This window comes from Elephas maximus, chromosome X (genome assembly GCF_024166365.1).
Source record: "Elephas maximus indicus isolate mEleMax1 chromosome X, mEleMax1 primary haplotype, whole genome shotgun sequence".
In the NCBI taxonomy this organism is placed as follows: Eukaryota; Metazoa; Chordata; class Mammalia; order Proboscidea; family Elephantidae; genus Elephas; species Elephas maximus.
The window spans coordinates 131,584,773-131,597,554 of record NC_064846.1 but is presented as its reverse complement, the minus strand read 5'-3'; the positions used below and the strand labels follow the sequence as shown (position 1 = coordinate 131,597,554).

General features: G+C 38.2%; 1 long non-coding RNA gene across 1 annotated transcript in view; it reads left to right on the top strand.

Moving 5' to 3' along the window:
- Positions 1-9,693, top strand: part of LOC126069539 (uncharacterized) — a 568,225-nt gene extending 558,532 nt beyond the window's left edge. Inside the window, exon 3 of the long non-coding RNA XR_007515940.1 lies at positions 9,659-9,693. This is a non-coding gene — a long non-coding RNA (uncharacterized LOC126069539). The remainder of the gene's footprint in view (positions 1-9,658) is intronic.
- Positions 9,694-12,782: the final 3,089 nt, after the last annotated feature.

Genomic DNA, 12,782 nt, shown 5'->3' with positions numbered 1-12,782 from the left:
TGTAAAGAAATTAGGAAAAGAAAGCCAAATTAAACTCAGAGAAAGTAGAAAAAAGAAAAATAATGAAACGGAAAACAAATGTACAATAGAAAGAATGAACAAAAGATAAAGTTGGTGATTTGAATCAACTAATAAAATTTATTAAAAAAAGTACAAACCATCACTGTACATCTTGAAATAAAAAATATATTAAGATGCGATTATAAACAACTTTAAAAGAATAATTTCTTTTTTTTTTAAATTAGGTGAGCTAGGTAGTGATTCTGAGACCTAAAGTTCTTTTGGGGAATATATAGTTAGGGTGTCTGGGGAAGGAAAGTATAAGAAAAAACTCATACTTTTGCCTTTCCGGGCCAATGCAGCTACAATTTCTTATTTTGGATTTTTCTATGGTTGAGAACAAAGTGGAGTATTGAAAGAGTACTATTTTGGGAGATGTTTTCCTTGGGACTATTTTTTAGTTAGAATAAAATCAAGAGGGTAATGACATATCTTTGGGTACGTGAGGACTGACTGATCAGTATTGTGACTCAAATGCTCTTAAGGAAAATAACATGCATCATGCGATTACACACACAAGAAAATGCCTAAGCCTGATTCTAATGGGTGAGTAAGCTTAAAAAAAATTTTTTTTTTAATATTTTTATTTATTTTTTTTAAGCTTACTCACCCATTAGAATCAGGCTTAGGCATTTTCTTGTGTGTGTAAAAAGCTCCAACAATTGGAATGATAATAAAACAATTTATTTTAAAACTTGCAATTACCAGGCAAGTTCAAGCAACAGGAATAATCAAATTATGTTAGAATCAATGGAGGTCTTTGCATGATAGATTGACAGGCCATGCAGATAAGAAGGAAGTAATCTACATCAGTGCAGTTTTGATTATATTAAAATACCACCTCCCAAAGAGAGGAAACCCAGGTGATGTAGTGGTTAAGAGCTATGGCTGCTAACCAAAAGGCTGGCAGTTCAAATCCACCAGGCACTCCATGGAAACTCTATGGGGCAGTTATACTCCATACTATAGGGTCGCTATAAGTCGGAATCGACTCGATGGCAGTGGGTTTAGTTTTTTTTTTTTTTGTAAAGAGTGGAAGAAGATTGTTTTGCTTTGCTATTCTTAGGTCTCTTCTAGGAGGGTAATAGAAAGTAAAGCATCTTCAAGGTAGTCAGTGGGTAGGTAAAAAGTATAAAACAAATTATAATTTGTGGATGTCAGCATGACTATAATTGGGAGTGGGCTCATAGGTCCCCAAATGAATTTAGAATGTTTCTATAAATGGCATTAGTGGGTCTCCTTTTTAGACTGACTTAAGTGACTACAAGTAACCATGATAAGTTCTTACCATTGATTTGGCTTGTGTTGGGTTGCCATATACAATGTCAAAACAACTGAGCATATTTTAACCTTAGTTGGTGGGTGGCTGACTCACACCAGCAGTTATAAATAGATATCTAATGGTCTTCCATATACTGAATTGATGATATTTAAATTCATCTTCTCACAAACACATGAAAGTGTAATGAAGCTCCTGAGTAGGCAATGAAATATCAACACACCAGTGACCAAGATATGAGCATAACCATATGCCAAGCATTACTAGCAGTTATGGAGTTCTTTAAAATAGGATAGGTATTCACATATCGAGGTTATTATTGCTAGATAATTATTTGGTTTGAGGCAGACAACTGGACAAAATATTCTTGAGATTTTGTTTTGCAATGTGATTTCAGGATTCTAGAATAGGTATTACTCCTCATTAAACCCCATTCCCCTTCAGAGTCTCTGGGTACGGTTGTTCAGATTGTGCACTGTACAAGGTTACCACATCTAAGGGAGCATTATTCACATTGTAGACGTATATCAAACTAACTTAGATGTGAGTCTGCAGGTGAGTGTAGATATTCTAGACCTTTTGCCAGAGTTCTGGAGTAGCAGAAGAGAGCCCTCTACTCCATAAACTTTCACTTGTGCACCTGATCATACACACCTCCACAGAGCCTGTACTCACACTTACCTGGACACACACAGGTGCACATGGCTCTGCCTCCTCCTGACTGTACTTTCAGGGCCTGGATTCCAGCATTCTCCTTTACTCTGAACTTGTCACATTCACTTCATCTTGGGGTGGAGTGTGTGCACTTCTTATGGTTTATGTGCTGGGCAGGGGGTAAGTGCGCAAGAATGTAGGGCAGGTACGTGCCTGTGAATAAGCAGATGCCGTTCTCAGGCTCTGGAAAGCTCCACAGACCCAGTGGAACGTATCTGAGCATGCCTTGTCTGATTTTTAATGGGATGCATGTATTCTAGCCGACAATTTAAAAAGCTGTTTAATTTATAGGATCACTGAACACCACTGCTGAAGTCCTAGTGATAGTGTCCCCCTTCTTCCTCATCCCCCTTTCCTTCCTTTCCCTGTTCCTTACACACAGGCCACTTTCAGAGTCTCCTAATGTGGCTGGAGAAGTCAGCAGTGGTCACTGTGTATGGTTGCTGAGCTGTGCATTAATATATGTAGTAGTTTTCTACTGTTGCATAAAAAATTACCACAAATTGGAGGTTTAAAACAACAGATGTTTATTATCTCACAGTTTTTGTTTGTCCAGAGTCTGGGCATGTCTTAGCTGGGTCCTCCACAAGCCTGCAATTCTGGTGTCATCCAGGATTTGGTTCTTATCTGGAGGCTTGAATGGGGATGGATCGACTTCCAAGCTCTTGTGGTTGTTGGCAAAATTCATTTCCTTGCCACTGTGAGTCTGATGGCTCTGGCTTCTTGTTGACAGTTGGCTGGAGGCTCTTCTAAGCTCCTGGAGGACTCCATAAGTTCCTTGTTATGTGACCCTTCCTAAGCCAGCAAGGGAGAAAGAGAGAAAATCTGTTAGTAAGACGGAGAGTGTTATATAATGTAACCACAGGAGTGACATCACATCACTTTTGCCATATTCTGTTGTTTGGAAGCAAGCCACAGGTTCTTCCCACACTCTAGTGGAAGGAATCCTGCGAGGTGTGAACTTCAGGAAACAGGGATAATAGGATCACTTTAAAGTCTGTCCAACACATTAATAAGTTTTCAAGAAAGGAGAACCATTTCTAATTTTCACAGAAAGTTCTCATAAAGGTTAGCATCAGCTCTCTTTCCATTCTATCTCTTTTTTTTTGGTGATTTTTTTCCTGTCACCATTATCCCTACTTTCTCCCTCCCCCTTGCCCCTAGTAAACACTAATAAACTTTGTTCTCTACATATTTGCCTTTCTTGTTTTTTTATATACATGAGCTCATACGATATTTGTCCTCGTATGATTGGCTTGTTTCGCTCAGCATAATGTCTTCAAGCTCCATCCATATTGTGGCATTTTTTTTCTGACCAAAGTAATGCTAAAGTGGTAAACCAAGGGAAGGCATGTATCTATCAGCTGACAGAATATATGACTAAAATCTGAGAGAATGTAGTCATGGTGTACTTTTAGGGGAGTTCCTTCTGTTTTAATAGCATTTATTAGAGTGTGCCTGGTTTTGGTAAAAAGAAATCTCAATAAATACACCACTGTAGCTGAAAATATCTCCTATCAGCTCAATTATTCTTTTTATCAGACCAAATATCTCCCACACAGGTTCTATAAATGTGCGTTTGTTATAAAGTTATATAAATTTCTAAATTCTGTCTTAGTGAATTTAGAAAGCATTGGTTGCTCATTAGTGTTAATTCAGTTTCTCCAGGTTCCTCTAATTAGAAAGGAAAGCATTATGAGCTATATAGTATGTTGGAAGGAAAATTCTTGAAAATAATTTTACACTTCTTCAAAATCTTCTCTGTTCCCACCACCCAGGAAGGGATTAGGCCCCAGACACCTCTCACCTGGACTGTTGCTCCTGACTTGTCCTTATTCTAGTCTATCTTTCTCTCATTTATACTTATTCTTAGCTTAAAGACTTTCTGTGATGCTTCATTCCCTTCATCTTAAATTCTGAGCCCTTTTGTCTGTCCTTCAAGGCCTTGCATGGACCTCCTGCTGGCTGATCTAGCCTCATGGTCCTCCAGATCCTTCCCCAATAAACATTGTTGTTAGCTGCCATCAAGTCAGCCCAGAACTAATGGCAACCCCACGCACAATGGAATGAAATGCTGCCTGGTCCTGCACTACCCCGATGATCAGTTGCAGATGAGGCCTTTATGATCCATAGAATTTTCATTGGCTGATTTTCAGATGTAGATTTCCAGGCCCTTTCTTCCTAGTCCATCTTAGTCTGGAAGTTCTGCTGAAATCTTTTCAGCATCAGCAACACGCTAGTCTCCACTGACAAACAGTGGCTGTGCATGAGGTGCATTGGCTGGGAATCAAACCCAGGTATCCTGCATGGAAGCCAAGAGTTCTACCACTGAATCACCAATGCCTCACGCCCCAACAATCATGGCAGCTGTATTGAATGAGTAAAATATGCTTTTTATAAGCTTTAGGCTTTTACACACTCTGTTCCTTCTACCCAAAATATCTTCTCTTTCTTTAGCTCATAAACTCCAGCTCATTCATTAATGCTTTGTTTTGGTTACTTATTTTTTACTTATGTTGTGAAACATTTTCAAAATAAAGAGAAATATAGAGAGCAACATAATAAACAAGGATGTACCCACCATCTGTTTTAAAAATATTGATATTTTGCTATATTTACCTCAGATGTATATATTTTTTAAATTTTTGTAATGAACATTTTCAAACATACAGAAAGATAAGAGAATAGTACAATGAACATCCACATATCTGCTATGGAGTTCTAGTAATTGTTAATATTTTACGATGTTTATTTTTTTTCTTTCTCATTCCTTACATTATGCTAGCTCTACACACACACACACACACACAGCTGAATCAGTTAAACCTAAGTTGCAGGCATCATTATGACACTTGCACCCTAAGTACTTCCACAAACATCTCCTAAGAATAAGGCATTCTCCTATATAAACTCCACATCATTATTGCATCCAGGAAAATTAACAGTTCCCTAACCTCATCTAATACACTGTCCACATCAAATTTCTCCAGTTTCCCCCCCAAAATGTCTTTTTATAACTATTTTTTTCTTCACAGATCTAATCAAGATTCACTTGTTATGTTGGTTGTTATGTTTTCTTAATCTCTTTTTTTCTAGAACAGTCATACCTACAATTTGTTCCCAGGAGATTGACATTTTGAGCTGATCAGGCCAGTTGATTAGTAGAATACCCTACTATCTGGATTTCTCAGAATGTTTCCTCATGTTTTTATTTAACGCCTACATTTATAACCTGTATCTCCTAAAAGTGGAAAGTTTTTCTCTTCCCTATCACCCTTTTACCTAATGGTTTTAACGTACATTGACGGCATATGCCTATATCAATTATCTTAGTAACCAAAACCAGTTGCCATCAAGTTGATTCTGATTCATGGCAATCCCATGTGTTGCAGAGTAGAACTGCATTCCATAGGGTTTTCAAGGTTATGACCTTTCAAAAGCAGATTGCCAGGCTTTTCTTATGAGGCTCCTCTGGGTGTTGAACTGCCAACCTTTCAGTTAGTAGTCAAGTGCTTAACCCTTTGCACCATCCAAGATTCCACCACTGTAATTACCTGGAGTTAAACAAACCAGTGATCATAAAGATGGCATAGAACCAGGCAATGTTACCTTCTGTTATACATAAGGTCGCCATGAGTAACAGCCTACTCAATGGCAACTAAAAACAACAAAAATCAGGATGCACATCTCGGGGAGACAGTGTGGAACAAGTGCCTTTGAGTTATCTCATCTGAGGAGTATTTATCCACCAACTTCCCTCAGTAACTGTTTGATGACTGCTCCTAAACCAGTTGCTGTTGAGTTGATTTGACAGCAACCTCATGTGTATCAAAGTAGAACTGCCACCCCGTAGGGTTTTCAATGGCTGTGATCTTTCAGAAGTAGATTGTCAGGCTTTTCTTCCAAGGCACCTTTGGGTGGATTCCAACCACCAACTTTTCATTTAGTAGTGGAGTGCTTACCTGTTTGTGCCACCCAGGGTTTCCGAGGACTGCTTCTAAAAAAAAAAAAAAAGCAGCATTAATTCCTTGGCATTATTACCAGGCAGAAAGGGCTTCAAAATCTAGAGAAAGCCTGCAGGCAAAGGAACACAGGTGCTGGTAGTTAGAAGTCCACTGACTAGGGAGAATGGGTAGGGCAGAACAACCAGCATCTGCCACTTGGACTCATGGATTTTTATTTATTCAGTGTGTTGCCATCAATGACATCGTTATTCTTTTTGATGCTGAAAGACCCTCAAATTTGGCCAGAGGAATGATTTTAAGCCTCCTCCCACATTCTTTTGACATATTTTCATCAGGCTTTGAGAGTCCTTACTTTCTCACACAAGGTTAGCCAGACTCACCTTATACTTTCCCTGCTCCAGACCTGGAATGACGGATTTCTCCAAGGAGCTCTGATTTCTTTTAGTGGAGAAACCAAGATCTGAGAGCTAAGAGTACTCATTGCTCCTGGATGTGTGATTGCTTCTTGGTATTTTTTAGTGGCCTAGTTTCACAAGTTCATGTTGAAATTTTCCATTCAATTTGACAATAAAGAATTTTTACCTGATTTCTTTTACCTTTGTTTTCCTTTTCTCTTACACTGAAAATATGGCTTCTAATAACATTATTTATGGTTTAAAAGTTACTATACCAATATTGTATACCAATATTGTTACTAAGTGGGTAAAGGTTATCATAATTCGTTGTTCTTGTTCTTCTTCTTCTTCCCATATCCCAGGCTCTTCTCCCTAGGCAAGTCTGGGTGTTGAACTGCCAACCTTTTCATTAGTGAAGTGCTTAACCATTTGTGCCATCCATGGATTCCACCACTGCAATTATCTGGAGTTAAACCGCTGATCATAAAGATGACATAGGCTTGGGCAATGTTTCATTCTGTTACAAAAAAAAAATCTGTTATACATAAGATTATATAAGTTGTGTACATAAGGTTGTATAAGTAAAGTTTATTTATACAATCAGAGTACTATGGTGTATAATCACTTGAAAGGTCAATCACCTCATATGCATGGGAAAGCTGGAAGATTTATAAGGAAGACCAAAGAATAGTTGATGCCTTTGAATTACGGTGTTGGGGAAGAATATTGAATATACTATGGGCTGACAGAAGAGCAAACAAATCTGTCTTGGAAGAAGTACAAGCAGAATGCTCCTTAGAAGCAAGGATGGCGAGACTATGTCTCACATAATTTGGACATATTATCAGAAGGGATCAGTCCCTGGAGTAGGACATCATGCTTAGTAAAATAGAGGGTCAGCGGAAAAGAGGAAGACCCTCGGTGAGATGGATTGACACAGTGACTGCAACAATGGGGCTCAAGCATAACAACAATTGTAAGGATGGTGCAGGACCAGGCAGTGTTTTGTTCTGTTATACTTAGGGTCACTATGAGTCGGAACCAACTTGATGGCACCTAACAACATTATAAATGTATGAGAGCTTCACTTTTTCCACAATCTCACTGACACTTGGTATTACAAATCTTGTATATTTTTCTGGACCTAATTTTTTTTTTTAATGAGTATAGGGTTTTTTTTTAATGAGTATAGAATGACACTTTGTTATTTTAATTTGCATTCCCCAGTCTACTAGCGAAAATAAACATCCTTTCACATGTTTATTGAACATCCAGAATTCCTATTCTATTGACTGTTTAAATTCTATGAACATTGTTTTTGGGGGGTGTTATGGATTGAATTGTCTCCCCCCAAAATACATGTTGTAAATCCTAACCCCCATACCTGTGGATGTAATCCCACTTGGGATTAGAATTTTCTATGTTATGTTAATGAAGCCCTATGAATGTAGAGTTGCTTAAGCCAATCACTTTTTTTTAACTTTTATTGAGCTTCAAGTGAATGTTTACAAATCAAGTCAGTCTGTCACATATAAGTTTACATACATTTTACTCCGTACTCCCACTTGCTCTCCCCCTAATGAGTCAGCCCTTCCAGTCTCTCCTTTCGTGGCAATTTTGCCAGCTTCCAACTCTCTCTATCCTCCCATCCCCACTCCAGACAGGAGATGCCAACACAATCTCAAGTGACCACTTGATATAATTAGCTCACTCTTCATCAGCATCTCTCTCCCACCCACTGTCCAGTCCCTTTCATGTCTGATGAGTTGTCTTCGGGGATGGTTCCTGTCCTGTGCCAACAGAAGTTCTGGGGAGCATGGCTGCCGGGATTCCTCTAGTCTCAGTCAGACCATTAAGTTTGGTCTTTTTATGAGGATTTGGGGTCTGCATCCCACTGATCTCCTGCTCCCTCAGGGGTTCTCTGTTGTGCTCCCTGTCAGGGCAGTCATCGATTGTGGCCAGGCACCAAATAGTTCTTCTGGTCTCAGGATGATGTAGGTCTCTGGTTCATGTGGCCCTTTCTGTCTCTTGGGCTCTTAGTTGTCATGTGACCTTGGTGTTCTTCATTCTCCTTTGCTCCAGGTGGGTTGAGACCAATTGATGCATCTTAGGTGGCCGCTTGTTAGCATTTAAGACCCTAGACGCCACATTTCAAAGTGGGATGCAGAATGTTTTCATAATAGAATTATTTTCCCAATTGACTTAGAAGTCCCCTTAAACCATGGTCCCCAAACCCCCGCCCTTGCTCCGCTGACCTTTGAAGCATTCATTTTATCCCGGAAACTTCTTTGCTTTTGGTCCAGTCCAATTGAGCTGACCTTCCATGTGTTGAGTGTTGTCCTTCCCTTCACCTAAAGCAGTTCTTATCTACTAATTAATCAATAAAAAACCCTCTCCTTCCCTCCCTCCCTCCCCCCCTCGTAACCACAAAAGTATGTGTTCTTCTCAGTTTATACTATTTCTCAAGATCTTATAATAGTGGTCTTATACAATATTTGTCCTTTTGCCTCTGACTAATTTCGCTCAGCATAATGCCTTCCAGGTTCCTCCATGTTATGAAATGTTTCACAGATTCGTCACTGTTCTTTATCGATGCGTAGTATTCCATTGTGTGAATGTACCACAATTTATTTACCCATTCATCTGTTGATGGACACCTTGGTTGCTTCCAGCTTTTTGCTATTGTAAACAGAGCTGCAAGAAACATGGGTGTGCATATATCTGTTTGTGTGATGGCTCTTGTTTCTCTAGGGTATATTCCCAGGAGTGGGATTTCTGGGTTGTATGGTAGTTCTATTTCTAACTTTCTAAGGAAACGCCAGATAGATTTCCAAAGTGGTTGTACCATTTTACATTCCCACCAGCAGTGTATAAGAGTTCCAATCTCTCCGCAGCCTCTCCAACATTTATTATTTTGTGTTTTTTGGATTAATGCCAGCCTTGTTGGAGTGAGATGGAATCTCATCGCAGTTTTAATTTGCATTTCTCTAATGGCTAATGATCGAGAGCATTTTCTCATGTATCTGTTAGCTGCCTGAATATCTTCTTTAATGAAGTGTGTGTTCATATCCTTTGCCCAATTCTTGATTCTTGATTTGGTTGTTTGTCTTTTTGTGGTTGAGTTTTGACAGAATCATGTAGATTTTAGAGATCAGGCGCTGGTCAGAGATGTCATAGCTGAAAATTCTTTCCCAGTCTGTAGGTGGTCTTTTTACTCTTTTGGTGAAGTCTTTAGATGAGCATAGGTGTTTGATTTTTAGGAGCTCCCAGTTATCGGGTTTCTCTTCGTCATTTTTGGTAATGTTTTGTATTCTCTTTATGCCTTGTATTAGGGCTCCTAGGGTTGTCCCTATTTTTTCTTCCATGATCTTTATCGTTTTAGTCTTTATGTTTAGGTCTTTGATCCACTTGGAGTTAGTTTTTGTGCATGGTGTGAGGTATGGGTCCTGTTTCATTCTTTTGCAAATGGATATCCAGTTATGCCAGCACCATTTGTTAAAAAGACTATCTTTTCCCCAATTTACTGACACTGGTCCTTTGTCAAATATCAGCTGCTCATACGTGGATGGATTTATATCTGGATTCTCAATTCTGTTCCATTGGTCTATGTGCCTGTTGTTGTACCAGTAGCAGGCTGTTTTGACTACTGTGGCTGTATAATAGGTTCTGAAATCAGATAGAGTGAGGCCTCCCACTTTCTTCTTCTTCTTCAGTAATGCTTTGCTTATCCGAGGCTTCTTTCCCTTCCATATGAAATTGGTGATTTGTTTCTCTATCAACTTAAAAAATGACATTGGAATTTGGATTGGAAGTGCGTTATATGTATAGATGGCTTTTGGTAGAATAGACATTTTTACTATGTTAAGTCTTCCTATCCATGAGCAAGGTATGTTTTTCCACTTAAGTAGGTCCTTTTTAATTTCTTGTAGTAGAGCTTTGTAGTTTTCTTTGTATAGTTCTTTTACATCCTTGGTAAGATTTATTCCTAAGTATTTTATCTTCTTGGGGGCTACTGTGAATGGTATTGATTTGGTGATTTCCTCTTCGGTGTTCTTTTTGTTGATGTAGAGGAATCCAAGTGATTTTTGTATGTTTATTTTATAACCTGAGAGCCTGCCGAACTCTTCTATTAGTTTCAGTAGTTTTCTGGAGGATTCCTTAGGGTTTTCTGTGTATAAGATCATGTCATCTGCAAATAGAGATAATTTTACTTCCTCCTTGCCAATCCGGATGCCTTTTATTTCTTTGTCTAGCCTAATTGCCCTGGCTAGGACTTCTAGCACGATGTTGAATAGGAGCGGTGATAAAGGGCATCCTTGCCTGGTTCCCGTTCTCAAGGGAAATGCTTTCAGGTTCTCTCCATTTAGAGTGATATTGGCTGTTGGCTTTGCATAGATACCCTTTATTATGTTGAGGAATTTTCCTTCAATTCCTATTTTGGTGAGAGTTTTTATCATAAATGGATGTTGGACTTTGTCAAATGCCTTTTCTGCATCAATTGATAAGATCATGTGGTTTTTGTCTTTTGTTTTATTTATGTGATGGATTACATTAATAGTTTTTCTGATATTAAACCAGCCTTGCATACCTGGTATAAATCCCACTTGATCGTGGTGAATTATTTTTTTGATATGTTGTTGAATTCTATTGACTAGAATTTTGTTGAGGATTTTTGCATCTATGTTCATGAGGGATATAGGTCTGTAATTTTCTTTTTTTGTAATGCCTTTTTTTTTTTTTACCTGGTTTTGGTATCAGGGAGATGGTGGCTTCATAGAATGAGTTGGGTAGTATTCCGTCCTTTTCTATGCTTTGAAATACTTTCAGTAGTAGTGGTGTTAACTCTTCTCTGAAGGTTTGGTAGAACTCTGCAGTGAAGCCGTCCGGGCCAGGGCTTTGTTTTGTTGGGAGTTTTTCGATTACCGTTTCAATCTCTTTTTTTGTTATGGGTCTATTTAGTTGTTCTACTTCTGAATGTGTTAGTTTAGGTAGGTAGTGTTTTTCCAGGAATTCATCCATTTCTTCTAGGTTTGCAAATTTGTTAGAGTACAATTTTTTGTAATAATCTGATATGATTCTTTTAATTTCAGTTGGGTCTGTTGTGATGTGGTCCTTCTCGTTTCTTATTCAGGTTATTTGTTTCCTTTCCTGTTTTTCTTTAGTCAGTCTAGCCAATGGTTTATCAATTTTGTTAATTTTTTCAAAGAACCAGCTTTTGGCTTTGTTAATTCTTTAAATTGTTTTTCTGTTCTCTAATTCATTTAGTGCAGCTCTAATTTTTATTATTTGTTTTCTTCTGGTACCTGATGGATTCTTTTGTTGCTCACTTTCTATTTGTTCAAGTTGTCGGGACAGTTCTCTGATTTTGGCTCTTTCTTTTTGTATGTGTGCATTTATCGATATAAATTGGCCTCTGAGCACTGCTTTTGCTGTGTCCCAGAGGTTTTGATAGGAAGTATTTTCATTCTCGTTGCATTCTATGAATTTCCTTCTTCCCTCCTTGATGTCTTCTATAATTCAGTCTTTTTTCAGGAGGGTATTGTTCAGTTTCCAAGTATTTGATTTCTTTTCCCTAGTTTTTCTGTTATTGATTTCTAGTTTTATTGCCTTGTGGTCTGAGAAGATGGTTGTAATATTTCGATGTTTTGGACTCTGCAAAGGTTTGTTTTATGACCTAATATGTGGTCTATTCTAGAGAGTGTTCCATGTGCACTAGAAAAAAAAGTATACTTTGCAGCAGTTGAGTGGACAGTTCTGTATAAGTCAATGAGGTCAAGTTGGTTGATTGTTGTAATTAGATCTTCCGTGTCTCTATTGAGCTTCTTACTGGATGTCCTGTCCTTCTCCGAAAGTGGTGTGTTGAAGTCTCCTACTATAATTGTGGAGGTGTCTATCTCACTTTTCAATTCTGTTAAAATTTGAGTTATGTATCTTGCAGCCCTGTCATTGGGTGCATAAATATTTAATATGGTTATGTCTTCCTGATCAATTGTCCCTTTTATCATTATGTAGTGTCCTTCTTTATCCTTTGTGGTGGATTTAAGTCTAAAGTCTATTTTGTCAGAAATTAATATTGCTACTCCTCTTGTTTTTTGCTTATTGTTTGCTTGATATATTTTTTTTCCATCCTTTGAGTTTTAGTTTGTTTGTGTCTCTAAGACTAAGGTGTGTCTCTTGTAGGCAGCATATAGACGGATCATGTTTCTTTATCCAGTCCGAGACTCTCTGTCTCTTTATTGGTGTATTTAGTCCATTTACATTCAGCGTAGTTATAGATAAATAAGTGTTTAGTGTTGTCATTTTGATGCCTTTTTATGTGTGTTGTTGACAGTTTCATTTTTCCACATACTTTTTTGTGCTGAGACATTT